General features: G+C 39.9%; 1 protein-coding gene and 1 long non-coding RNA gene across 3 annotated transcripts in view; both read right to left on the bottom strand.

Moving 5' to 3' along the window:
* Positions 1 to 26,685, bottom strand: part of MKLN1 (muskelin 1) — a 317,754-nt gene that overhangs the window by 232,281 nt on the left and 58,788 nt on the right. The gene's annotated exons all lie outside the window — the stretch shown is intronic.
* LOC117802312 lies at positions 1,035 to 26,088 on the bottom strand. The gene is made up of 2 exons (XR_004625444.1): positions 25,974 to 26,088; positions 1,035 to 3,703 (listed from the first exon to the last, which is right to left on the bottom strand). It is a non-coding gene; the product is annotated as an uncharacterized LOC117802312 (long non-coding RNA).

The raw sequence follows: 26,685 nt of genomic DNA, 5'->3' as shown, positions 1-26,685 counted from the left end.
CAGCAGTGTGATGGTGTGAGGATGACCCTCCGTATGTGAAAATAACTCAACAAAAAACAGAGTGCTGCTCGTCATCTTCCCCATCACTGGGATCTCTTCAGGTGACCAATAAGTAAGTCCGACCCTATGTACAAGATAAGCCTTTGAAAAACTCCAAAGTGTGAGAGGAAGCTATTGTATCAAGGAAGGTTGTATTACTAGCAGGAAAATGTGGCACATATCTATATACAGCTCATGTTCCAGAGTAAAATGTTTCAATATTTAAAATGTTTTAACATTGGGGTGCCTGGGTGGCTCAGACGGTTGAACATCCCACTCTTGATCTCAGCTCAGGTCTTGATCTCAGAATCGTGGGATCAAGCTCCGCATTGGGCTCCATGCCCAGCATGGAGACTACTTAAAAAATTAAAAAATTTAAAAAAATGTTTTAACATCAAGGGATGATAAGGATAAGGTAGAACCATGTTAGGTTCATTACTTGCATGTTCTCATTTTAATTCTCACAAAAACTGATAAAAGAGATCTGATTATCTTCATTTTACAAACTGAAGACAATGAGGCTTGGAAAGGAAGCCATGCTGGTACTAATAGTCAACAGAGCTTAGATTTGAACTCGGATCTGTCTGGCCCCGAAGTCCTTTCTTCACTCCTCCTGGATTCTCTCAAGAGCTGTTTGAAAAATATTGGCATCAAGTTTTCAGAGAGGTTGAAAAATAAAGGTTGAATATTTTTGAGCACTGACGATGGGCCACATATGAGGCAGGGAAGTATGGCCAGGTGAATAAACCGTCCTCTGTTCAAGGAGCTAGGGAGCTAGTGCAGGAAGCTGACCCATGGCACAGGCTGACCAACAAACAGTGAAATAAGGGCTGCTGTGACGGGGACAGTCATGGGCTCCTGGAGAACTGAGGGAAGGAGTGGTTGGTCTGGTTGTGCAGGGAGAGCAGGGAAAGTTCACAGAACACAGGAAGGTGGCATTTTGGTTAGACTCTGAGGAGGCTGGGGGAGGGGTCAGCGGGCACTGGGACACTGCAGAGTAAGGGAACATGTTACAGGAGCCTGGTGGAAAGTTCGGTGAGGTCAGTGCATGGCTGGAATAGTGGAAGGTAAAGGCGGGTTGGAGCCAGCCCATGGAAGGCTCTGAATAGGAGCCGGAAATTGAAATGGGGGAAATTATTGAAGGTTTTTGAGTAGGAGAAGGCAAAGATCCAACCAAATCCTTGACTAAAACATCCAAAATTATTGCTGAATTCGTCCTGACACCAGATCACAAGTACGTGAAGTACACAAAATAGAAAAATATAGAAAATCAATATCCTTAATCAAGACTCAAAACAATGTCCTGCTTTCTTCTGAGGAAACACAGCAAATGAAGGGACATATGCCTGAATCGCCAGCTCAAACCCGAGCCACCCTCTTCCTTCCACGCTGGCTGAGAACGATCCCATTCTCATGATTCGTAAGACAGCCCCATCAACCCAAAAACCTGGGGCAACAAATACAATCCCCTCCTCCCCCCAAAGAAAAAATTCCAACCAGGAAATGACAATTCCTTCCACTTCCTTCCTTTCTTCAGAGGCCAGCCCATGAAGATTGCTTAACTGTTCTCTCCCTGATACACCAGACGAACGTCCTAGAGTAGGAATTGGATCCTGATGGCTTAATTGAGTTAAAAAGAAAAGTGTAGATTATCTAAAAGCCTCTCGATGGTTTCAGAGTGGCTCTCACGTCTTTGAAAGCCTAGTGGCGGCTCTCAGTTCCTTGGTTAGGGAGGAGCTGAATGAATTTCCTAGCACAGAATTCAAAAGCACTAGAAGTCAGCAGTTCTGAAAGACTGCAGAAAGGGCTTGTTTACATTTTTCTCTTGGGCTGAAACCCATCTATTTAAACTTTAACCAGAGACAATTATAAAACCATGGTTAGCCAGGGATGGCAGGCTGCACAAGATGGGAGACAGATGCCAACAGTCTGGCATTGGAGGAGGAAAGATTGAGAACATTTTGAGGAGTGGGGTCAAAGAGAACTACAAAGGAGGTTTTGGAAGCAAAAGAGGTCACCTAGGCTGGTCTTCATGAGAACAGGGAGGGAGGGGTGATGAAGGGGGTGGGAGAAGACAGGCAGGTGAGCATAGGAAGAAGATTGAAGCTTCTGATGGTGTAGGTGGGACTGGGGCTGTCCTGGCAGTTCAAAAGTCCCACTCAGGCAGCTCCACTGTTTACACCTTTTTTCCTCTCTTGGGTCAAAAGTACATTAGCCCAGGGAGTTAGCGCCTCTGAGAGATCTGCCTGGGGCAGACACACCCAGCCCACTAGGACACAGGCTCCCTTCCCCGAAGGCCCAGCCTCCTCTTCAATTCAGGTTTTCCTGGCAAAGACCCATTTTGGAGCTGACGAGCAGTCCAGTGATGTCAGAGGAAATACCCCACTTGACAAAGGACTGTGCTCCAAATTGCCAGTAAACTGAACTCCTTAGCATGCCTTGTTCTGGGTCCTAGGATTTGGTGAGTCCTAAGAACACACTCAAAGAAAAACACACACACACACACACACACACACACGCACACTCAAAGAGAGGCAGGTGTTGCTGCAAAGTGAATATTTTTGTTTTGGATTTGAAGATGTCTGTGGATCTGACAATGACATTATGGCCAGTTTTAGGTGCGTATACAAATGTGGGGAGATCTGCAGGACACCAGCCCCCCCAGATCTCTGTGTGAAGGAGCCTGACATTTCACCCCGAGATACTCAATCTTTTTTTTTTTTTAATTTTCTGGTTTTGAATATTCCTATTAAGATGCAAATGAAACATACAGGGGAGAGCCCATGCCTCAGATGTTGTCAGCTAATTTCTTAACAGGAATTCACTTTCTACCAGGGCCAGCAGATTAGAACTAGGGCTCAACAGGAGGGAGACCCAGGACACGCATTTTGGAGACAGAGAATAGGCAGAGGCCTTGGATTTATGAGCAGGAAGCTGGCAGAGGTCATGAAGAGTCCAGAGACAAATCTCTGTCTGTACAACGATGAGACCCAGTCCTTCAACATAGGTCAGAGTTCGTGAGGACAGCAGAAAGCCAAACTCATCCTAACTTCCTGTGAAGCTTGCTTCTTTGCTAACCCAGCTTTTACCAGGGAAAGCCATTTGGGGTGTAGCCAGACAGGGATAGGGAAGGTCAGAGGATCTGCAGATATTCAGGGCCACGGCAAAATCTTCCAGGGCAAAGAGGCCAAAGTCATGGGCTCCTCTCCAGACCAGTTTGCTACTCTCACCGGAAGATCTGTCCGATAGCTCTGAACTGCGCTCCCAAGTCCAGCCAACCATCTAAAAAATTCATGATGCTGTTCACAAGGGTCTGGGTGGAGAAGGTGGGGACAGCTCCCTACAAACTCGCCCTGACTGCGGACAGATCCCAGGGTAATATCATTACTTATGGAGGTTGAGAGAGAGCACTTCATACAAGGCATGGCATAATGTGACATTTTATTTTTATTAAACATATGCTAAAATTTTATTTCTTAAAGTTTGTATGAGTAGAAATTGCTTTCTGCTGCCCTGTCTCCAGAGAGAGGGAGAAGGTCTGGTTTGTATGTCTTCTGCAGGATGGAGCCTGTGAACACACGTCTGCTGGCAGGTATCCCAAGAGTCACACAGAAATTTCAGAGGGATACACGCATTGCCCAGCTCCTACCGGAGGGTGTGATACCTGGGAGAAGATATTTGATAAAATCAGGCCTGAGAGCTCCAAAGGAGATCCTGGGAGACTGTCCATAAACCAGAGAGGGGGCATCATGCTGGTGTCGCCCACTATATGACAGTAGAGCATTCCTGCGAATCATTTCATAAGCGGAAATGGCATGAAGCAAAGAAGCTATTACCATCAATTTATAAAAAAATAACCTCTCTCAGGCTGATACCTCAGAACACATCTTGCTAACGGATGCACAAAATAAATCGAGATAAAGCACAGATGTTCACAGACACAGTTCGAAGCTATGGCGGCTTGGTGACGAGATGCTGGGTGTAGTTCTCAGGAAAGGAGCTTGGCGGGGGCCGCTCTCGCGGCTCAGGGTGCACGCTGCCTCTGTACGTGTGGGCTCTGTGCAAAACAAATCCCGAATATGTTGGTTTTGCTTTTTGCCTTGTGTGTGTGTGTGTGCGTGTGAAAGCAAAAATCCTCTTTGGATTTCTTTTGGTTAGCAAAAATAAATACTAATGTAGGTCTTTGTAAAAGTGAAGTGGTGTAATGTATACTTTCAAAAAGGGAGGGTATGATACCCATAGGTGGTTAAAAGCATGAATTCAGGAGCCAGGCTGTCTGGATTCAGATCCTGGCGCTACCACTTACCAGCTTTGGGACCTCCAGCAATCCCTTAACCTCTCTGGGTCTCAGTTTCCTCCTCCATAAAATTCAGGCAATAGTTGTTCCCAGTTCACAGGGTTGTTGTAAGGCTTAAGTGAGTTAACATTCAAAGGGTTATATGAGTTACTACTGAAAAGAACTTGGGATAGTGTCTGTCACAGCCTTATTTTCACTACAAAGTGAGTGTTTTGTTTTGGATGTGAGGATGTCTGTGGACCCGACATTGACATTATGGCCAGTTTTACATGCATCACATCTCCAGGCCTGGAAACCTCGCTTGTTTCTATGATTGACCCTGTTTCCAAGAAGGCCTGGGTTGGCTCTGGTCTGCACTTAGCCTCCCAGGATACCAGTTTGAGAAGAAAGAAGAAAGAGACCCTGATACCTTTCTCCTCCAGGCTTCTTCTGCAACATAAAGCAAGGCACTTCTGTGCTACTCTGAAGTCTAGCAACATGCATGCCCAGGGCCAAGGTGCAGTCAGAACCAACGACAGGGAACACTGTCTAGTGCCTGGGCTAGACATAGGGAATTCCTTGATGCTAATCCCTCAGGCCCTTGGCGGGCTCCATGTTTGTGCTGTAACTGCATACCACACTTACCTGTCCTTCATGGAGACCAGGCACAAAGCCAGGTGTGTAGAACGCAAGGAAAAGCCCTAATTGAGAAAGGTAGCAAAAGCAGAGAAACGAGCAGGTGGCAGGAAGAAGGATCATGACAAATAGGAAAACAAAGACATGAGAAAAAAGTAGAAAAGCTGAAATAAGTACAAGGAAACTTTTTTTTTTTTGGTCTTTCTATTTTTGACCAAGTGAAAAAAAAAAAACAAAAAACCAAACAAAAGAATAAACCAAGCAACTGGAATCAGACTGAGCCAGTGAAGGGAGGGAACAGGCCACAGTACAGCAAATATATGCTAATGACCTCATCCTTCCTCCTGTGCCCTGCAAGCATGGCTCCAGAGCCCATTTGTATGCTGGCCTCCTAATGATTTCACTTCACAGACTTCCTTCCACTTTTTTTTTTCTTAACAAAGTCCATCACAACTCTGTTTTGGGAAGTAGAAACAGAATCTATCTTTAGGAAATTTAAATGCCAAAAAAAGCTCAGATAAGCATAATTGAGAAGTAAAGAATAGTTGGTGTGACCAGGACAAATATCAAATCACAAATATTTGAAATTCTTCCCCTTCTGGGCCCTAAGGAGAGAAGTGCCTTTGTTTGCTGAATTGGCTCACAGAGGACCTGGCCTTTGCCGTGTTGCGTAGGATGTTGGATGGGGAGGAGAAAACAGAGGAGGGTCAAATATTTGTCAAGGGCCTACTATGCATCAGACATTCTGTTAGATGCTAAGAATTTAAGAGTGAACGAACAGGCCCCTCCCCTCATGAAGCTAACACTTTTTTTTTTTACTTTTAAAAAAATTGTAGTAAATTGCGCATAACATAAAATTTACCAGCTTAACCATTTTTAAGAGCATAGTTCAGTAGTGTTAAGTATGTTTACACTGTTGTGCATCCAATGTCTAGAACTTTACTATCTGACCAATCTGAAACTCTCTGCCCTTTAAAGAACTCTCTCCCCACTCCCCCCACCCTCCCAAGACCTGGACAACCACCATTTTTCTTTCCGTTTTTATGAACTTGATTATTCTAGGTACCTCGTGTAAGTGGAATCAAATAGTATCTGTGGGGTTTTTTTAAAAAGATTTTATTTATTTACTTGAGGGGGCGAGAGAGGGAGAGGGAGCACAAGCAGGGAGAGCTGCAGAGGGAGAGGGAGAAGCAGACTCCCCACCGAGCAGGGATCCTGATGCGGGACTCGATCTCAGAATCCTGGAATCATGACCTGAGCTGAAGGTAGATGCTTAACCGACTGAGCCACCCAGGAGCCCCCAGTATTTGTGTTATTGTAAACACAAATGGCTTATTTCACTCACTGTGTCCTCAAAGTTCATCCATATTACACCCTATGTCAGAATTTTATTGCTTTTCCAAGCCTAATAATATCCGATTGTATGCACATGCCACATTTTGTTTATCCAATCATCCGTTGATGGACACTTGTGGGTTACTTCCACCTCTTGGCTACTGTGAACATGGGTTCACAAACATCTCTTTGAACGGATGCTCTTTTAAGGAGCTTATCCCGTCATATTTGGATTATTTATTTGCCCATCACTTGGCCTAACTAGATGGTTTGCTGCATAAGGACCTGTGTTATTTATCTTTGTATTCCAACTTCCTATACAGTGCTGGCACATAGTAGGAACTCAATAAATATTTGTTGGCAAAATAATTTATTTTTATACTTCTTAATCACTACTGCTGCAGCTGGCTGTTTTACATATTTTAATAAATAAGTTTTGCAATTTTAATGAATGCTATTTTGATTATATTTACATACTAAGCTAGTTTATATGGGGCGATTAGTATAAAAAAATCTAAATCTCAGTCAAAATCCACTTTCTAGATGAAATGCCATTGACAATTCCTTCTCATTCACTTTGCTTAAAATCAACTCTTGCTGCTCTTATTCTTCTCCTTCCGTTCCTTCCTTTTCGAGTCATAGCATTGCCTAGATATTAAGGACCTTATTAAGGGTCTCTTCAATTCATGAGATATCTGGTTGAATAAAGCTAGCATGGGCCTAGGGTTTGGTTTGCTCAGCTCAAAAACTTTCATCTGAGGGTCATTTTAGATGAGGTACGGGATGGACAAGGCACAGCCCTACTTTGGAGGGACTCACAGTCTTGCGATTCTGTCTGATTATTCTTGCCTGCAATTAAACAAGAAGCCTCAGTTTTCTCAGGTGTTGAAAGTAATATTTGTCTCTGTTTCCCACACTCGGTTGACAAATACAGACATTATAGCATTCACAAAGCGTGAGGAGCTGAAGGACATTGTGAAAATTCCAAGTAGTACTATATTTGATGATAATTACTACATGTGGTTATCAGCAGGGGCAGTTCTGTAATTCTTTACAAATAGACATTTGGAATTGTGATTTCTGGTCAAGGAAACATTGTTGTACACGAAATTTGAGGGACTTGCTCAGCTCTAAACACAAAGCAACGGTCTTTAAAATATAAAAGAGATGGGGTGCCTGGGTGGCTCAGTCATTAAGCATCTGCCTTCAGCTCAGGTCGTGATCCCAGGGTCCTGGGATTGAGCCCCGCATCGGGCTCCCTGCTCCGCTGGGAGCCTGCTTCTTCCTCTCCCACTCCCCTTGCTTGTGTTCCCGCTCTCGCTGGCTGTTTCTCTGTCAAATAAATAAATAACATCTTTTTAAAAAATAATAAAAAAATATAAAAGAGAAAGATGGAAAGAAACACTTGGACCAAAATGTTAAGTCTTCTAGGAACCAGGAACGAAAAGCAGCAGAATGAGACTGAAGACATGGGCCTGTTGGGGTCCAGGTCTGAGGCAGAGAATGCTGCAATGGGGCCTCTGCAGGATTAGGGAGACTAAAAGTGAGGGAAGTGGGTGGGAACCAGAACCAGGTTCACTGTTTGGAAACTAGTAGTTTCAAAACAGGGGCTAGACTGAGAACCCCCACCCTCCCCCACACAAAGTGGCTTGTTACAGAGGCTAAAAAAAAAGCTGACCACTGACTAAAGATGGGCCTTACATGAGGGAATGATCAGGCAGGAAGGAAAGGAAGGACACATGACAGGAAACTGGGTCACAGGCCTCCATGACTGACTCCATGGCATCTCTATTATCACAGTAAGGGAAAAGAAAAGAAAAGCTCTCTTTAATTGTGTAATATGATTGTCTATAAAGAAAATCAAACTGACTATACTGAAAAAATACTAGAACTAAAAAGACAACTCAGCAAGGCTGCGGGGTATAAGATCAACAAACAAAATTCAATTGCAATCCTATATTTCAGTATTTATCACATATAATATTTAATAGAAAATAAAAGACACCATTTTTAATAGCAATAAGCAATGAAGTGCCTAGGAATAAATATAACACAAATGTGGACTTTTATCTATAAATAAAATGTTGATTTTATATATAAAATATTTTTATGGAAGAAATTAAGATTGAATAAGTGGAGACATATTCATGAATTGGAATATTCGTTAAAATGAATGAAGATGTCATTTCTTCTAAAGTTAATGTTTAATTTCAATGCAAACCCAGTTTTTAAAATCCCAACCTGGTTATGTAACATGGAACAATGATCACTTAATTCATGTAGAATAGAAAGGGTCAAAACTAATTATAGTAGATGGAAATGTCTTTGGCTGCAGGTGAAAGAATATGTAACTTAAAGTGGCTTAAACAATAGCAGGTTTATTATTTCACATCACAGGATGTCCACGATGTCTTCAGGATCAGTTAATTCAGCAGCACAATGACATCACTGTGACCTGGGCCATTTTCATCTGTCTGCCTCACCATTCTCAGTGTGCTAGGCTCCAGCTTGTCCTTTCAGGGTGGTAAGATGGTTGCCACTGTCTCACCATCATGTTCTCCTCCAACTCTGTACAAACATAGGAAGGGCAAGTCTTCTTCTTTTGTACCTTTTTAAATGAGAAGAAAACTTACCTATCCTATCCCATCTCCACCCTAACACAATTCCACATAGGTTTCATTGGTAACAGATGCAACACGTAGCTATGGTCAAACCAATCCCAATGGAACGTTAATTACTATAATGGGCTTAAACTAAGCACTGTGGGGTAGGGTTCATGGACACCTGAAAACAATTTAGGTTCAGTTAGAAAGCAGAAAGAGACAATATCCTTTGGACAGATAATCAACCACAATACCCAGGGCAATTTTAAAAAAGAGTAAGTCAGGTGGTTTGTCCTACCAAAAAAATAAATAAATAAAAATTTAAAACCAGAGGTAGCATAACAAACCTGGAGAGAAAAAAATGAGTGTTAATAAATGTGTGTTGAAATACTTATATATGTATTTCCTATTTCACACCACAAGATTTTAAGTTGATTTCAAGACCTAAGTGTGAATAGTCAAATTTTATACCTCTAGGAAAAATATGAGAGATTGTCTTTACACCCTTGGGATAGGAAGAATTTATTAAATGCAACACAAAAGAATAAAATATCAAGGAAAAGATGAATAATTTTCTAGTTTAAAATAAAAATACATCAACAAAGTGAAAAGACAAGCTTAGGGTGAGAAAAGATATTTTTCCAGACATACAACAACCAAGGTATTCATATTCAAAAATTATGAAGAACTCCTGCAAAGCAATAAGAAAAAAACAACTAGAAGAAAAATTTGACAAAGGCTATGAACAGGCAGTTCACAGAATAGAAACCCTAATGGCCAACAGATATACAGGAAGATGTTCAATCTCACTAGAAATGAAGGGAAAAAAAGAAAATAATAAAAAGTTACCATTTCATAACTATAAATAGGCAAACATTTTAAAATTTGAAAATACCAAAGATGTGGAGAAATAGGACTCTTAGAAAGCAAAATGGTGATGTATATATAAATCTTAAGACCCAGCAGTTGCTCTCATGCCTAGATTAGTGGTTTTCAACCAGAGGTGATTTTGCTCCCCAGAAAACATTCGGCGATGTTTGAAGACATTTCTGGTTGTCACACCTGTGTATTGGGGTTGCTACTGATACCTTCGGGGTGGAGGTGAGGGGTGCTGCTGAATATCCTACCCTACAACAAAGAATTACATAGTCCAAAATGGCAGTAATACCAAGGTTGAGAACTTCTGGCCTAGAAAAACTCTCACATGCTGTGCACCAGGAGACAAGTATTTAAATGTTAATTGCAGTTTTGTTTAAATAGCAAACAATTGCAAACTCAAAGCAATCCGCACGTCCATAATGCAGGAAAATGGATAAGTAACTTGGGTATTGCAAACCCAAGTTCCCAATATATATATTGGGAATAATATATAACAGGTGTAATGAATGAATTAGTTCTTCAGGTTGCAACATGAATAAACCTAAAAAGTAATGATGACTAAAAAAAAGTATTGCAGAATGTTATGTACAGCGTGATATAGTATTCCTTTACAGTTTACAAACAGAAAGCAATACTATATTGTTTATGAATATGGACATATATACATAAAAGTATAAAAACGTGCATGGTAATGATTTATAGGAACTTCAAGATAGTGATTACTTTTGGGAAAAGAGGAAAGGAGGAAAAATAGAGAAATGAATGAGATCAGGAGTAGACAACAGGTTTCAACTCTACTTGTAAGACTTTTCACAACAAACAAATAAAAAACCCTAAAGCAAATAAATCAGACATTAGGATTTGTTGAGTATTTTATACATAGATGTTTGTTAAACTATTTTCTATATTTTTCTGTCTGAAATATTTATGATGAAAATATTTTAAAATATTTTAAGAGCTGCATCTGCAAGACTGAGTATTCTGTTTGTGTTTCAGGAGCATGGAGTTGGTGGAGGGAGTCAGTGTTTCCAGAAGAAACCGTGCCACTTCACAGGGAAATTAGAAAAGGAGAAAGTGAAAGAGAATAAAGGAGAGTTTATTCATTTAAAGACCCCTCTCTCAGGGATTCTTGTCAGGAGGAGTTTGCTTTCCCACTGCGCCCGTGATTGGTAGGCTATACCTCTGTCCATGGTCCTATTCGTCTGCTTCAAACAACCTTAGAAGAATTCAGAGGGAGGTTCAAATTTGCAATGTAGAAAGACATTGAAGCGTTCTAGATAGAGCTGAGAAGCTGAGAGAAGAGGAAATATTGTGGGTATAGCAGATCTTTTGAATATTTGAAAAGAAGTTCTGTCTGCAGCAGATCCCACCAGCAGAAGGGGATCCTGCAGGACAGCCATTCTTTGTGCTATTGATGAATAGCATCTGTCAGTGGAATGAGCTCCACTTGAGCTGAGGCCTGCTTGGTAGGAATGACACTATCATCTCCCTAACACTTCATATTTTTAACGAAAGTCCTTCTCATTCCTAACGCTTTTCATCATTTTCCTCCAACACTCCTGTAAGACCAGTCAATATTCACCTCTGCTTTCACAGTGATGAAGAGAGACTAACAAAGCTTTCCAAAGACTTAGGTTCTTTCTATTAACCAATATTTTTACCTAAGCCACTGGGGGTATATAAACAGTGAGAGTAACTCAACTGAGAAAGATATTTTATGGGCATCCCATAGTAATCGCCTATCTTTTAAAAAGAAACAACTTTTTTTTTTTTTTTTTTGAGATCCCAGGAGGTGTCTGGCACTGCACGATGTGGTATGAGCATGAGAGTGCAGAACATAATGTTTGGGAACATAATGTTCCTCCAGGGACTTAAAAATTAATGCAGATCCAAAACTGTTAGAAAAATGTTGGTTGTAATAAATTATGGGAAAACAAAGTGAAAGGTGTAGGGGCAAAAATCGCGACAATAGTGATGAACCAGGGGACATGAACACAGCATATGATGAGCCAATTAACCTCAGGAGAACACGGACTTCACAGTATGGGCAGAATACAAGATACTTACCCCAAGAAGTCAATTTTGCAGACTCAGTTACTTGTCTACACACACAAAATCAATAGCTGTTTCTGTGGGCCACTGGCAAAAAAATTTTACTGTTCTCTTTATAGAGGAAGTCTAAACCATCCAGCATACAATGAAGTGTTTAAGGAAAAAAATATGTGGGTTGGCAAACTTTTAATCTACAAAAGTGGTGATCTAGTTTTGGGTGATAGCTGTAATGGAAATAGGTGCAATTGGGTTTGTAGATGCTGATTTTTATCAGCAACCAGAAACTGTGCTAAAAGCTCAATTTGGCCTACTTTAGGTTCCCTGGGTAAGTTAGTGGGGGAATTTTCATTACGTTATTTGTTATATGTCGGAAGAGGAAATAAAGCCATACACAAACACTGTGATATATAGGTGAGAAGCTATCTTAATAGAATAGTTCTCTAGTCTAGGATGTTTCCCTACCAAGGTGATGGAAAATACTTGGAAATGCAGGGACCTAACTGGTCTTCAGACTAAGCTTCCTTCAGTGCCCCAGCCTTCCTGTTTTAACAACTTCAACCTTGCTAACCTACCAATACTAAGGGAGTTGGTTTCATTTATATACTGATGGTCAGCTTCTGATTTGGGCCATTGCACCTTCATTCACTTTTATACTTTTTTTTTTTTACATTTTCTTGTATCATAATAATATGAAAAGATAAAAGTGTCTAGAAATGTCTTTTCCATTGTGGAAGTGAATCATTCAGACTGTCACTTCCACATGGATATCTAATAGGCATCTCAAACTGAACACGGTCAAAAGAGAACATTTGATTCTTTCCCTTAACCTTCTTGTATCAAATAACACCAAGAGGCTTATACAGAGTTTTACTTTTCTCATAAACAAGATGTCTGGCAGTAGATTATTTCTGGTGTTTGTTCAGCTGCTCAACTGTACCATCAAGGAGCCATTGATGGCTTTCCTCTTTTTTTCTATATCACCATCCTTAGCATGTTGGCTTTTAATCATCATGTCTTTTGTTTTGTAGTCACAAGATGGCTGCTGTGACTCCAGGCACTGTGATGGTGCTCAAGATAGCCATATCTATCCCAGAAGGCTTTCACTTAGGTCCATTAGCCAGAAGTGAATCACCCCTGGCTGCAAAGGAGATGGGGAAATTGAGTAGCTAGCAAAAGAGAATGGGATTATTATAATTAAGTTATATCAATCATGATTCATCACTTGGAGCTGGACATACTGTCACACTCAACCAAGTCAGGGCTCTGTTAGCAAGGGGGAAGAGAAGAACAGCTGTTGGAACTGACACAGTCTGCCATACTTTTTATTCCCAGCCTACCTGTTTCACTAAATAGCATCACCACCTGCCCAGTGCCTAAGCCAATGATAGAGGAGAGAACTTTGATCTCTTTCTTTCTTTCTCTTATGTCTGCCATAATATACCACCAGAAAGTTCTGTTGACTCTACTTCCCACATATACCCTTAATCCACTCTATTCTCCCTGTCTTCACCATTGCTATCCTCGTTCAAGTCTCCATTGTTTACCTGAATTACTGCAATTGCCTCCAAAAGAAACAGAAAAAAATCACTTCCTTGCTTAAAACCTGCCATTGGCTTCCCATCTCACCTAAAATCCAAATTCCTTACTATGACCTTCTGTGCCTAAAAGATCTCGGTTCTGTCCACCTGTCCAACTTGGTCCTGTTTCACTTTTCTGTTTGCCCCAGACTTCCAGCCATGCAGGCTTCTTTCTCTTCCTCAGACTCTAACTTGTTACCAGCTTGGGGAACTTCAAACCACCTCTTTTCTCCACCTAAAGTGCTATGCATTCTGATCTTTTCGTCCACCTTGTCATTTAGATCACTGTTCGAATGTCATCTCTTCAGAGAGGTCTTCGCGGGCCCCCCACTCTAAAATGACAAACTGGTTGGTCATCCAACACTTCATTTTATTTCATTTCTCTGTGTTGCACCTATCACTGTCTAACATTATCTTGTTTACCTCTTTATGTATCATGTTATGAAATGTAACTATTTATTTTCCAACTCTTCCACACTAGACTATAAGCTCCTTGACAGCAGAGACCTTGGGCTTGTGTTCCCTGCACCTACATCAAGGCACATGGCAGGTTCTCATCAAATATTTCTGAAGGAATGAGTACGTGAGAGGAAAGATTTTCTTACGCAGAAACTTAAGCAATAAAAGAACATCTGTAACCTATTATCAGCATCCTTAGAGTTGTCCTTCATAGAGCAAAATAACTTTGTTAGTTAAAGGATATAAAATGTGTTATGCTTTAAAGACATCACAATTAATAAGCAATACTAATTTCTTCCACACAGCCTCTTTCCTCCTGTGTCCTACTTTCCAAAGCTAAACATGCCACACGCACTCTTAGCCTTCGTGCTCTATCAGTGCTATTATTGACTGCCTTCTCCACTGACTTCTCTCCTTTGGCCCTCATGATATGATTACATTTTCTCACCATTTTCTGAAGTTCTGGGACAATTTAAAAGAAACATTTGGGCAATGTCCTCCTTTCCTCTTTTTTTTTTTTTTTTTTTTTTTTTTTTTTGGGCCAGGATTTCAAGAAGGGGAAAACCAAAATGTCCTAGGAAGAAGAGAGAAATACTTAACATCTGAAATTTTCTGCCTTTTTGTGAGGTTTTCACATTTCTGTGTATGTTCTTCCTAAAGGCAAAAACCATTTGAACTCCCTTCACCAGAAAACCAGACTTTCATCAGGCTGTCCTTCAGGTAAAATGTTAAAACTGGAGAATATTCTGCCTTCATTCATCTCCCTCCATGAGCCTTTAAGTCCTTCCCACACCTTCTCCATCCCGAGTCGACCCTCTGTAGGCCCAGGCTTCTGGAGCAGCAGCTGGCCAGGCCCACGGGCTCAGCCTGCATCCCAGACAGTCCATGCATCTGGCAGGCATTGGCAAATTGAAATTGTGCAACAGAAGCTTTGAGAAGTTCATCTCCACACTGGGGACACAGCATTCTGGTGATGGTGACCCGGCATACTCCAAAATGCCTTTATGTTTAGAAACATCCCCAAATACTACTCATAAATTATATGCAAAGAATCCCTGGACTTGCCAGTACAAAATAGCAAAAGGATTCCCACCCTCAAAGGTCTTCTGTGAATATATTATAAACTAGAATAAACTGTTCCTCTGGACTTAACACAATCTCAGCCTCTCACCGGTCTTCACGTGCCACCACTACCCCCCCCCCCAGCTGCCAGCCCCGGCCCTGTGGCTAGCTTTCCACCTACACATTATCTCTTGGACATTCACAGGACATTCACGTTCACAGGAAACATAACTTGTCCCAAATAGCCTTGGCAACATTACTGATCATACATCTGTAAAAAAAAAAAAAAAATGTGGGGATGGGCAGCCCCAAAATACATATATTAAAAAATAAGCCATACACAAATATTTCTTTAAAAACAAAAAAAAGGAATAAAATAAGTAATTAAATTATTTCATTCAATACTGTTAGGAGTCTATTTCCAGATCATATCTCAGGTTAACTGGGTAGTTCTATTTCCTTATGGTTATCAGGATTCTAAAGATAGCTCCCCAAGAATCCTATCTTCCGAACTTCAGTCAAATACTAATCTAGGTACTGCTTCAGTCACTAATCTAGCTACTGTGCCGAAGGGATTTTGCAGATGCAATTAAAGTCCCAAATCAGTTTACTTTATAAGATACAGGGATTATCCGGATGGGCTTGGGTCAATCAGGTGAGCCCTTTAAAAGAATAGATTCCTCAGTTAGTAGCAGAAGAGGAAGTCAAAGAGATTCTGGATGTGAGAAAGATTTGAGGGTGATTGCTGGCTTTGAAGATAGTGAAGACCACATGAGAAGGAATGTGTGTGGCCTCTAGGAACAGAGAATAGTTCTCGGCTGACAGCCAGAAAGAAAAGAGGCACTCAGAGCTCCAGTCACAAGGAACTGGGTTCTGCCAGCAATCTGAATGAGATTGGAAGCAGATTCTTCCCCAGAGCCTCTAGATAAGAGTCTAGCCTGACTAATACCTTGATTTCTGCCTTGTGGCATCCCACACAGAGAACCCAGCCAAACCCACCCAGACCTCTGAACTACAGAAGCCTGAGCTAATAAATGAGATGTAGTTCTAACCCCCTAAGTTAGTGGTAATTTGCTGCACAGCTGGAGAAAACTAATATCCCTTTGGTTTCCACATCTCTAAATAAAGGTAATAATGTCCGGCGATGTCCTAGAACCACTCAGAAAACAAATATTAGTAAGATTTAATTAATATGATTTAAGTTCAATCAGAAAAGAAATATGTTAAATTATTTTCAAGATGCTGTGATTTTGAAATTAATTATAACATGCATTGAGGTTCAATCCAGGGTAATTAGACTTACTCCTAGTTAGGTCTGTTTTTTTCATATTCATTGCAATGGCAGGACAGGGCTAACTTTAGAAGCCATCTCCGATAAGTTTAGAATGTGGAATTGTTGCTTCAGGGGACCATGATTTAATCTGCAGTTTCTTCATTTCACAAAACAATGTCGGCATTTTATAGATATTTTACTGGATACCACATCTACAGGTCAAATAGAGGGATTTTTTTTTTCTTAGTCATATTTCCCTCTCTGAAAAACTTGACCTTTACCTTGGCAAATTTGTTGAAATTCATCAAGCTGTATTCTGACATTGAGAAAATTATGGGAGAAGAAGCATAAGATGATCGTACCTGTTTTAATAAAATGGATCACTGAGATAAGAGAATACCAAAAAGTGGGGCAAGAACATTCTGACCACATAATCATTCCCTGGGTAAACAGAGACGTGAATGGTGCTGAGGCTGCTAACCCAGATTTCTCCTCTTCAGAACGATGGGTAACCACGGAGTTCTCTGTTGAGCACAACCCCAAGACCAGAAGTAGTTTAAAAAGAGTGATCTGGGAAAGATAGGAGGAAGGAAGTAAAGTAAGTGAGAGGTTGTATACAAGATGACAACATTCCAATTTAGGGAGTAGACTCTATATACAGAAAGAGAGGTATAGCTTGGTAGTTAAAAGCTATATGACTGGAGGCAAGTTACTTAAATTTCCTGAGCCTTGGTTTCCCCATGTCTGAGTAAGGATAGTTTTCAATGTTCTCATCACAGGGCCTAGGACATGGAGTCCTCAATAAACGATGGCCGCATCAGGATCATGCAATGTCATCCTTCCGCCCTTGTCCAAGAATCCTGGATAATCATCGCTATTCTAATGGATGCTAATAGCCCCACTGGCTGGTCCAGAGCATCGTGTTCAAAGCAAAAGGCCCGATGTCCAGGCCAGAAGTCTAGTGCAAACACTCCCTTACAGGAGGGAGAGACAGAGAGAGTGGGTCTGGCTATGGAAACCTTGTTCCTCAGGCAAGGGCCGGGTACTTAATAGATCCACAGAAGGAAGGACCTGTAGGCAAATATTCACAAATAAAAATCTCTTTCTAAAACAATCCAATTTTCTGGCCCAATCAGTTGACAATAACTTGGCCATTGAAAATTATATTTTTCCAACATGGTCCATTTTCTTGGCTTTCCTAAGTCATTAATTATGACCATGTTTTCCCAAATGTGGAAATTCCCCTTGCGCAGATGCGTCTGCTGGCCAACACTCCTTTCCTGAGAAGACTCCACAGCACAAAAATATTTTTGTTTTCCCCAATTGCCCACAGGGAAAATTTCCTCACTCTTTATTTCCCTCCTCCCTTAAAGCCCTCTGGCAATTTCCAGGAATCTGAGTAAACCAGAATCACTTAGATCACTGGAGAGCCTTTCGGATGTTCTACTTCTAACATGGCAAAAGAGAATCCTGAACTTTAAATTTAACATTATTAAGCCAAACTTCAGAGTTCCTTTAAATAACCAAAGGCAATGCCACTGAAATCAAAATGCCTCCCACTCTTGCATGAGAATATGGCTCTGGGATTTGGGAGCTTAAATTATAAACAGAGGTGGCCAAAGCGATCAAATGCCATTATGTGAAATACGCTTCAGACACATTAAAGCCCTATACAAATGTAGGCCTTTGGCCAAGTGGATACACAATCCGAATAGGGAGTGATAATTCAAATCGTAAAAATTTGTTAGAATTTACTCTGGTTGGGGCGCCTGGGTGGCACAGCGGTTGGGCGTCTGCCTTCGGCTCAGGGCGTAATCCCGGCGTTATGGGATCGAGCCCCACGTCAGGCTCCTCCGATATGAGCCTGTTTCTTCCTCTCCCACTCCCCCTGCTTGTGTTCCCTCTCTCGCTGGCTGTCTCTATCTCTGTCGAATAAATAAATAAAATCTTTAAAAAAAAAAAAAAAAAAAGAATTTACTCTGGTTACCTGACTCATCTTCCGGGTTTACAAAATGCTCTGTGCAGGGCTGACAATAATATAGGTACTTTCTCCAGAGATATTTTGTTCTTTCCAGAGCGTTCATGGAGAAGCATTCCTGTGCCAGAAACTATACCGAGCTGGTGGGGAGGGGGTGATACAGTGATGAATCAGATCGGGTCTCCCCCTTCAACGTCTTTATACTCTAGTAAAGAAGGTGTGTTGTGCATAGTCTCAGTGGTTCTCAGCCAGGGGCAATTGTGCTTCCATCACCCCACCTCAGGGACAGTTGGCAATATCTGGAGACATTGCCGATGATCAGAACTAGAAGTGGGGGTGCTACTGGCATCTAATGGAAAGAAGCAAAGGATGCCTTCTCAACATTCTACAATGCACAGGGCAACCCCCCGCACCAGAGAATTACCTGGTCTGAAATGTTATCAGTGCCAAGGTTGAGAAACCCTTAACTAGTGACAGTACCTAGAACAAAGGGCTTGTTGGTTGATGGATTGATTCACTGGTGTTGGTGCGCATGGTAAATGACCTTCATCCCAGTCATTTTGAATTTGCACCTGTGCCTAACCCATTATAACTGTCAGAAATCTTTTGAATAAATGAGTACATTTAGACAGGTATTAAACAAAGCATGAGATAAAGTGTCACTAGGCAAAATAAGTGATAATTCAGAATGAATTGTTAACTCAAGAGGACAAAAATTTTCTAGCATGATGCCAAGCATATAGTTACTGCTCAGTGAGTGTGAATTGAACATATTTAGATAACCTTGCCACACTCATTTGCTTAAAGCTTATGGTGCACGATACTGAAGGATCTTATCTTTAAAGCAGTCTTGGCAGTAGCCTTTCTTCTTGGAAATACTTTACTATAGACTGCTTGAGTGGCATATTGTACCCTAAAGGGATAAAACTATGAATTTTTAATAATATTATAGCATTCAAAATTGTCACTAATTCAGATTGGTCCTTTCTCTAATGTGCTTAATTAGTGAATGTTAAGGAAGTGTGACATTTCAAACATCAAATAACTGAGGTGCCCACTTAATGAATTTAGGGAAGGAGGAAGAAGTATTTTGTAAAAGACAAAAGATTTATACGATCTGAAGAGAAACCAGGGTATGGAAGAAGTATTTTGAAGCGTGGCCTTAACTTCTTTACACAGAAATGTGGGTTCTGCTGCTCATATATGACAAACGTAAAAACAAGTAGCAGAGGCATGGGCTTTGCAAAACTGTTGCTTGATATGCATAAAATGCCGACAATAAGGGAATGGTTACGTGCCACTCCCAATTAAGGATCAAGTAAAATGAAACTGTATCTTTAAATTAGAATATGTCCATAGAAAAATAAGATTTAATTTTCTAAACTTATTTATACTTTTTTCCCCCCAGAAAAATGATCAGGTGATCTAATGTTCTAGTGTTTATAAGATAAACAGAGCTATTATTGCACAGAAAATCTGTACTTTTGATTAAGCAATTACCATCAATTGTGATTATGTGGGTTACCAAGGAAATATTGGCTTTCTTCTTCCACCTATTCGACCTGCATCTTCTCAATGTAAATTGGTGAGTAAGTCAGGAAATGGCATCTAATTTTGTATTAACATTAGTCAAATGTAAGTAGGAGGAGAGAGCTACCATTAAAATTTTAAATAGAAATAACAGGGATAATCTGCCATTTGGATAATCAGTATCAATGTTCCCTGAATTTAACATGGAGATAATGGAGACCACTATGTCTCTGATTTTTGCAACATAAAAGGAGCAAAATTTCCTTCAAGTTTGAAAATTCCCAGTTAAGTCTTTTTCCCTGAAAGTGACTTTAATGAGGTATGTTTAGGGGTGGGGGAGGAGGAATGTAACTCTATACTTTGCATAAAGAAACAAATAAAAATTATTTCACCTCTGCAAGAGAAGGAATCTTATGGGGGTAAATTTACTAATGGATGAATAAGATTAAAAGTGACACATTTTTTAAAACCATCAAATGCTAGAAAATTAAAAGAATAAATTTTGGCTCAGGGGAATATTTAGTATGCTCAGAAAAAGAGGCATCACTGGTGAAAATAGATCTTAATCTGACATATAATAACTGACATAGCACTGGCCCTGGCCAATCAAAATAGATGTCTAATTAAGCAGAATGGACAGTTGGCCATAAACAACTGGAATGGCCAAACTAATATGTACCAGCTAAATATCAACCCTGCGTATTTGATATGGCCATGAGACTCAGTATAACATTGATTTGTAAACTGGAAAACAATATGGAAATGTTATCTTATTGTAATATATCTTCCATGCAGCTGAATCAAGAGTCAGATTATGGATATATAGACAAAAATATCTGCTAATTTCTACTCATCTTCTTACAATTGCTTATGGACTGAGGATTCTTCCTTCCCTTCACTTCTTTTCACTTCCTTTCATCACTTTACATTATTATAAAATGTTGGTTTGGGGTCTCTTTGGACCATCATTGATAAGACCACCCTTCGTTGCCTGAGTGCAAATCTCTTTAAAACTCTACAATATCTCTTATTTCCATGTCTGGAATGATATTCCCATAAAATTTGTGATGGTTATTTTTAGGTGGTGGATGGGTGATAGATATGTACATAGAGCACAAATAGCATTACTCCACAATGCGCAAAAAAAAAAAGTTCCTAATCTGCTACCCTTTAAAAAATCAACTATTCTTAAATTTCTGTTACTGATCCAATATCCCCCAGTCTCAAGCAAATATAACCCTTTTGGATCTGTGAGAAATGTGGGGAGGGTATTTTTTATTTTCTTCCTTACATTCTTTTGTGCTGTTTGTATTTTTTCAATAGTTTTTTTTTTACAATTCATTAAAATATTAATAATCATTTTTTAAGTCTCTCTATTCTATTTATTTGGCCAAAATTGTAGTTCACAGTCTTCTATCCTGTTAGCTAATTAACTTTCTGAATTTGCTTCTCCAAACTCAATACCACTTTCATTTTTTTAGGACCAAATTTTTAATTAATTAATTTTCAAAGTTTTTATTTTAATTCCAGCTGGGTAACGTATAGTGTTAGATTAGTTTCAGGTGCACAATGTAGTGATTCAGCACATCCACACATCACCTGGTGCGCATCACGACAAGTGCCATCCATCCCCAGCACCTATTTCACCCACCCCCTCACTCACCTCCCTTCTGGTAACCCTCAGTTTGTTCTCTATAGTTAAGAGTCTGTTTCTTGATTTCTGTCTCTCCCTCTCTCTCTCTCTGTCTCTCTTCTCTTTTCCCTTTGCCCATTTGTTTTGTTTCTTAAATTCCACACATGAATGAAATTATACAGTATTTGTCTTTCTCTGACTTATTTCACTTAGCATAATACCCTCTAACTCCAACCACGTTGTTACAAATGGCGAAATTTCATTCCTTTTATGGCTGAATAATATTCAGCCATATATATATATATACATATATACACACCACATCTTCTTGGACATTGGGCTGCTTCCATATCTTGGCTATTGTAAATAATGCTGCTATAAACAGGGGGTGGAGAGGGCATGTATCCCTTCGAATTAGTGTTTTTGTATTCTTTGGGTAAATACCACTTTCATTTTAAACTCACCTTGAAAGAATCTCCCATAGAGCCAACGTGAAAAGGCAGGATATCAACCTGTTTCCGCAGGGCACGCTATCTTTGAGAGATTTCTTTTGTTATTTTTGTTCTTTCTGTTGTCACATCTAGTTGTTTCATAATACTGCTAAACTCTTCCATTTCCTTTGAAAGGAATACTGCCATATGTATAATTTAGGTAACTTGGGAACACATTGCTCAGTGGAGATGGTATTTGTGAATGTCGGAAAGATCCCTGGATAAAATAATCTCAGAAATTTTCCTTTGTTGTACAGGTGTCAGAGTGACAAAGAGGGATGGATTCGGGAGAGACTTAGGAAATACTGTGGAATTGAGGCTTACAAGTTCTTTATACAATTTTCCTTTTTAGGGTCTGATTCTCATAGTGTGATGGACACCATGGACTAATAAAAATTCCAAAATGTCTTCAAGTCAAATGGTTCAGCCTCTTTACATATCTCGTGGATTCTAAAGGATTATATTTACTTGAGACTGGGAGGGGGATCCTGGATCAGTAACAGAAATTCAAAAATAGTTGATTTTTTTAAAGGGTAACAGATTAGGAATAACTTTTTTTCCCACTGTGGTGTAATGCTGTTTGTGCCCTGTCTACCCATCTATCAGTATATAAGAGAAAAAAAGTAGGCCATTTTTTGTCATTGGAAAATTTCTTTTTTTTTTTTTTTAAGATTTTATTCATTTACTTGACAGAGACAGCCAGCGAGAGAGGGAACACAAGTAGGGGGAGTGGGAGAGGAAGAAGCAGGCTCCTAGCAGAGGAGCCTGATGTGGGGCTTGATCCCAGAACGCTGGGATCATGCCCTGAGCTGAAGGCAGATGCTTAACGACTGCACCACCCAGGCGCCCCTAGAAAATTTCAAGGTCAAACTGGATGACTATCAGGTATGCTTTAGAAAGACAGTAAAAGAAAACTTGACTAATGTGACCTCTCAAGTTCCTTTCACCTTTAAATTCTGTGCTCTGAAGTGTACCTTCTAATTTGATGGTGGTAATGCTCCATATCAGAAGGACAAGTGTGTTTTCTGGCCACCTTGCTCACTTTGCTCACAGCTTCTGTGAGGAAATGGAATGGGTGGGAGAGTATTGCTAGGAGAGCTGGAGCTGTCCAGCAGTGGAAGAAATTGCCCACACTCTAGGTCCCAACCAAAGAGACTTACAGCAGGTTGGAGCAGGGCTTCGGGTAGGCCATTCTTGACCATGTAAGGGGCATGTATGCATGCCTGTATGCAGAAGTACCGTATATGCTTACTCATACCCATCCCAAGGAGATCTTTCCTGTTTTCTATATTGCTTTTCATTTTAAATGGGGTCAATGGTCTTTTGAATTGTGGAGGAAAAAAAGAAAGTACAAGGGATAGACAGAAGAAGAGTTGAAGAGGACAGAAGGCAAAAATAGGACTATTACATTGTACCAGCAGATGTTCAGTTTAATTTCAAGCTATTTAGCCAAATACACACACACACACACACACACACACACACACACACATACACACACATTAGGTAAACATGCTCTATCAGTAGATGGGTTCAGATCTATAGCAGCTTCATTATTTGTATTTTGTAATCAGTAATGCAGTTATTGTAGTACACCATTTGGAAAAAAGAGAATGTGTCAAGCATTAGCTTACAAAGGCTTCCCAGAATATATAGCTAAGAAAATTAAAAATAAAGTTAATCTGTCCTTAAAACATTGCTCAGTCTTTCCCTTTTCAGGTGGCAGATGAATTCACTTTGATGTTTGCCCACTTGATTGAGGTGTTGAGGAATGATGCAAAAATCTTTAAGCATGTTTATAATTCTTTTTAATAAATGGTGGATACCAACCCCTTACTTCCTTATATTTTCATCTGAAAGGAAGGATCAGTGTTTCCACAGACATCCTAGATTTGAGAAGAAAGAACTTTGGGGAAACATCTCATCCAGCTCCCATACACTGGGTGATTACATAGTAACCCAATTTTACAGGCGAAACAACTGAATGTGTTGAATTGCTCCGTTAAGTCTTTTTCTTTTTTTTTTTTTTAACAATTTTTAACTTTATACAATAATACATATTCATTGTAGAAAGTTTGAGAATATAAAAATACACACATAAAGAAAATAAAAATCATCCTGGAGTAACTATTATTTACATTGTGATGTATTACCTTCTAAGTACATATGTATCATCACATATGGATTTCATGCTCTATGCTTTTTGAGGGAAAAAGAGAAGGCAAAATGGAAGAGCTGTTAGTCCATCTGATCCAAACCTGGAATCAACGTCTACGTATTTTTAACCATCTTCTTTAACGTGTCTCTACCCTTGGGCTTAATCTGACCATAGATTATAAACGAGGTGCCAAGTTCCCTATTTAGAAAATAGCACTAGGGTTGTAGGCAATTCCTCACCTTTCTTTTTCTGAATAGAGACCCAAGAAATCGTAAAGGAAATATGATACTGCAAACATGGCTTTATTTTTGTGAGGTAACACTGGAGGTCCCCATGTTGACAGCTGCAAAGGCAGTCACATGCTTAACAGAGCAAAGAGCCCTACAAAGGAAGAAGTTAACTTTAGCTTTGAAAATCCTTTTATCCTCCATGATTTTGATGGCTTTAAATTTGTCACCTGAATGCGATATTAACATAATCGTCTGCATTTCAGCTAATGAATGCACCTGCTTCTAAGACTTTATTTTAGCAGTTTTAATGAGCTCTTCAAGAGTTTGCCTGGACTTACTGCACGGCTAGAGAAATACCAGCTGTAAGCAACTAACAACACATTCAGTATTTGAATCAAGCTCTGTGAAGTTGTTAAACTTGAGAAGGAGTGTCTATCCATCTGTCTGTGATAAGGGGAATGAAGCTGAGATGTAGCTGTGATATTTGGAGAAAGCACTAGAGTAAGTGACTGGGTTGGCCAGAGGAGGATTTTCCCTGCTTGGCCATAATATATGGATCTCAAGCAGTTCCTTTAAGCGCTCTATATCCCATTCTCTTTATAATAATGGTACCTATCTTATAAGCTTGTCATAAAGATGAAACGCCTCACCTGTTGAAAGTGCTCAATTATTTATTACTAAATAGATGTGATTGTAAGTCAAATCAAATTCTATTTGATTGGCTATAGGTTGTAAGACGGTTCTCAGATGGATAACTGCTCATTGATACCTATAGTAAGAAGAACCCAAAACTGATCTCTTGTGTTTAAAGTATGAGGAAGTTTATTTCAATGCCAAATTATCCCTTAACCCCCCAGTGAAGATTTTTGAAAGAGAAGATGTCAACCAATCTCTAGAAGTCCAAATTCCTTAATAATCAAAATGTAAGCCATTTACAATTTCTAAATATTATGTAGATGCTAGGATACTAGAATGGTTACTTACTTTTAATATATATTTTAATACTTTTATTATCAAATTCATTCAATGCTTATTATACTCTGATTTCAGCATCACATTTTCATGCTGGGAATCTCCCTCCTCCTTTTTTCCCATATGTTCCTCTGTATACTTTAATTCAAAGCATAGTAATAACCCATTCAATGTTCAATTGAATGAAAACAAAAAATAGGATAAATGTTGCTTTAAAAATACACATAACAGATACGTTACAGATCAATTGGAGATAACACTAGGAATAAAGATGCCACCGATTTTTATCTCTCTTCCACTCTCTCTCTCTCAGTAAAATAGGTAGCAGAGAGGTGAGTTAGCTGTTAAGAAAATGGAAATTTTTCCTATTTCTATTTTATTTCAGTAAACGTGAACCAATTATTCTGGCTGAGATGGAAGTAATTTATTTCCCAGATTCCTTTTCCCCTTTACACCACTCTGGTCAACAGTCTTCCTTCAATAATTGGAGCTAGTCCACTGGTGTTTCACCCCACATGCCACAACGCTAGGGAATCACTGAGGCAATGGGACCAGCATAGGAATCCTCACCACCTTGTTTGTTTTAGGGGTTTCTCTGGAAAGGCGTTGCATTCTAGAAACCACCAACTCCAGCCTGTGAGTAGGCAGCCTTCTGGTAACTCTTTGCATCCCAACATTTCAAAAGATCCATTTTATTCAGACTCGCATGAAGCATCTTTCCAGAAGGCATTCAGTTCTACTCTTAGACCTTAGCTTTGTAACCTAAGAAAATGACCCCCAGGGAGCTCACCTCTGGCTGCCCTTTGGCTGTGTTTTGCTGCGGAAGGCAAGCTGACCTCAGAGTGATGAGGTTTGTTTATGGTCTGGTTACTCACAGTGTGGTCCTCAGAAGGGCAGCATCAGCATCATCTGGGAGCCTGTTAGAAACACAGTCTCAGGCCCCACCCCAGAGCTACCAAATCAGAATCTGCATCTTAACAAGATTCCCAGGTTTATATGCATGTTTACGTTTAAGAAGCGGTGGTCTAAGGAATTTGCCTGAGATTCTTTTTGCAGCTATAGAACTCACCATCTCCTGTTCCAAAGTTGTATCCATCCACTTTACACTTCCAGTCTCTACACAGATTTCTCTGTAGTGCTCCAGAGCAAACTGTCTCTATTTTGGATGAGTTCCCAACCCGTGGGGCTTGTACCGATCTGCATTTCTATGATTCGGGTGGTCAAATGTGTATATAGCCCAGCCTACAACTAGCCAACTATACCCATTCTCCTGCAAGTCATCTTGCCCTCCTTATTCCCACAGCTGGAGTGTTACCATGTTCATAAATTATTGTTAAAGAAGGAAATTACCAAAAGAAAAAAAAATAGTCTCCATAAACCTGCATAGTTTAGAGCTAAAGAATATGTTAAAATTTTCCATCGTGGAAATTTCCCAGCTACTGGGCTCTTTAGATTTTTTTTTTTTTTTTCTCAGAGCTGCAAGCAAAGAATGGAAATTTCCA

The sequence above is a fragment of the Ailuropoda melanoleuca genome, chromosome 1, assembly GCF_002007445.2.
Source record: "Ailuropoda melanoleuca isolate Jingjing chromosome 1, ASM200744v2, whole genome shotgun sequence".
In the NCBI taxonomy this organism is placed as follows: domain Eukaryota; kingdom Metazoa; phylum Chordata; class Mammalia; order Carnivora; family Ursidae; genus Ailuropoda; species Ailuropoda melanoleuca.
The sequence above is the reverse complement of the archived record's forward strand: the minus strand, read 5'-3'. Positions and strand labels throughout refer to the sequence as shown.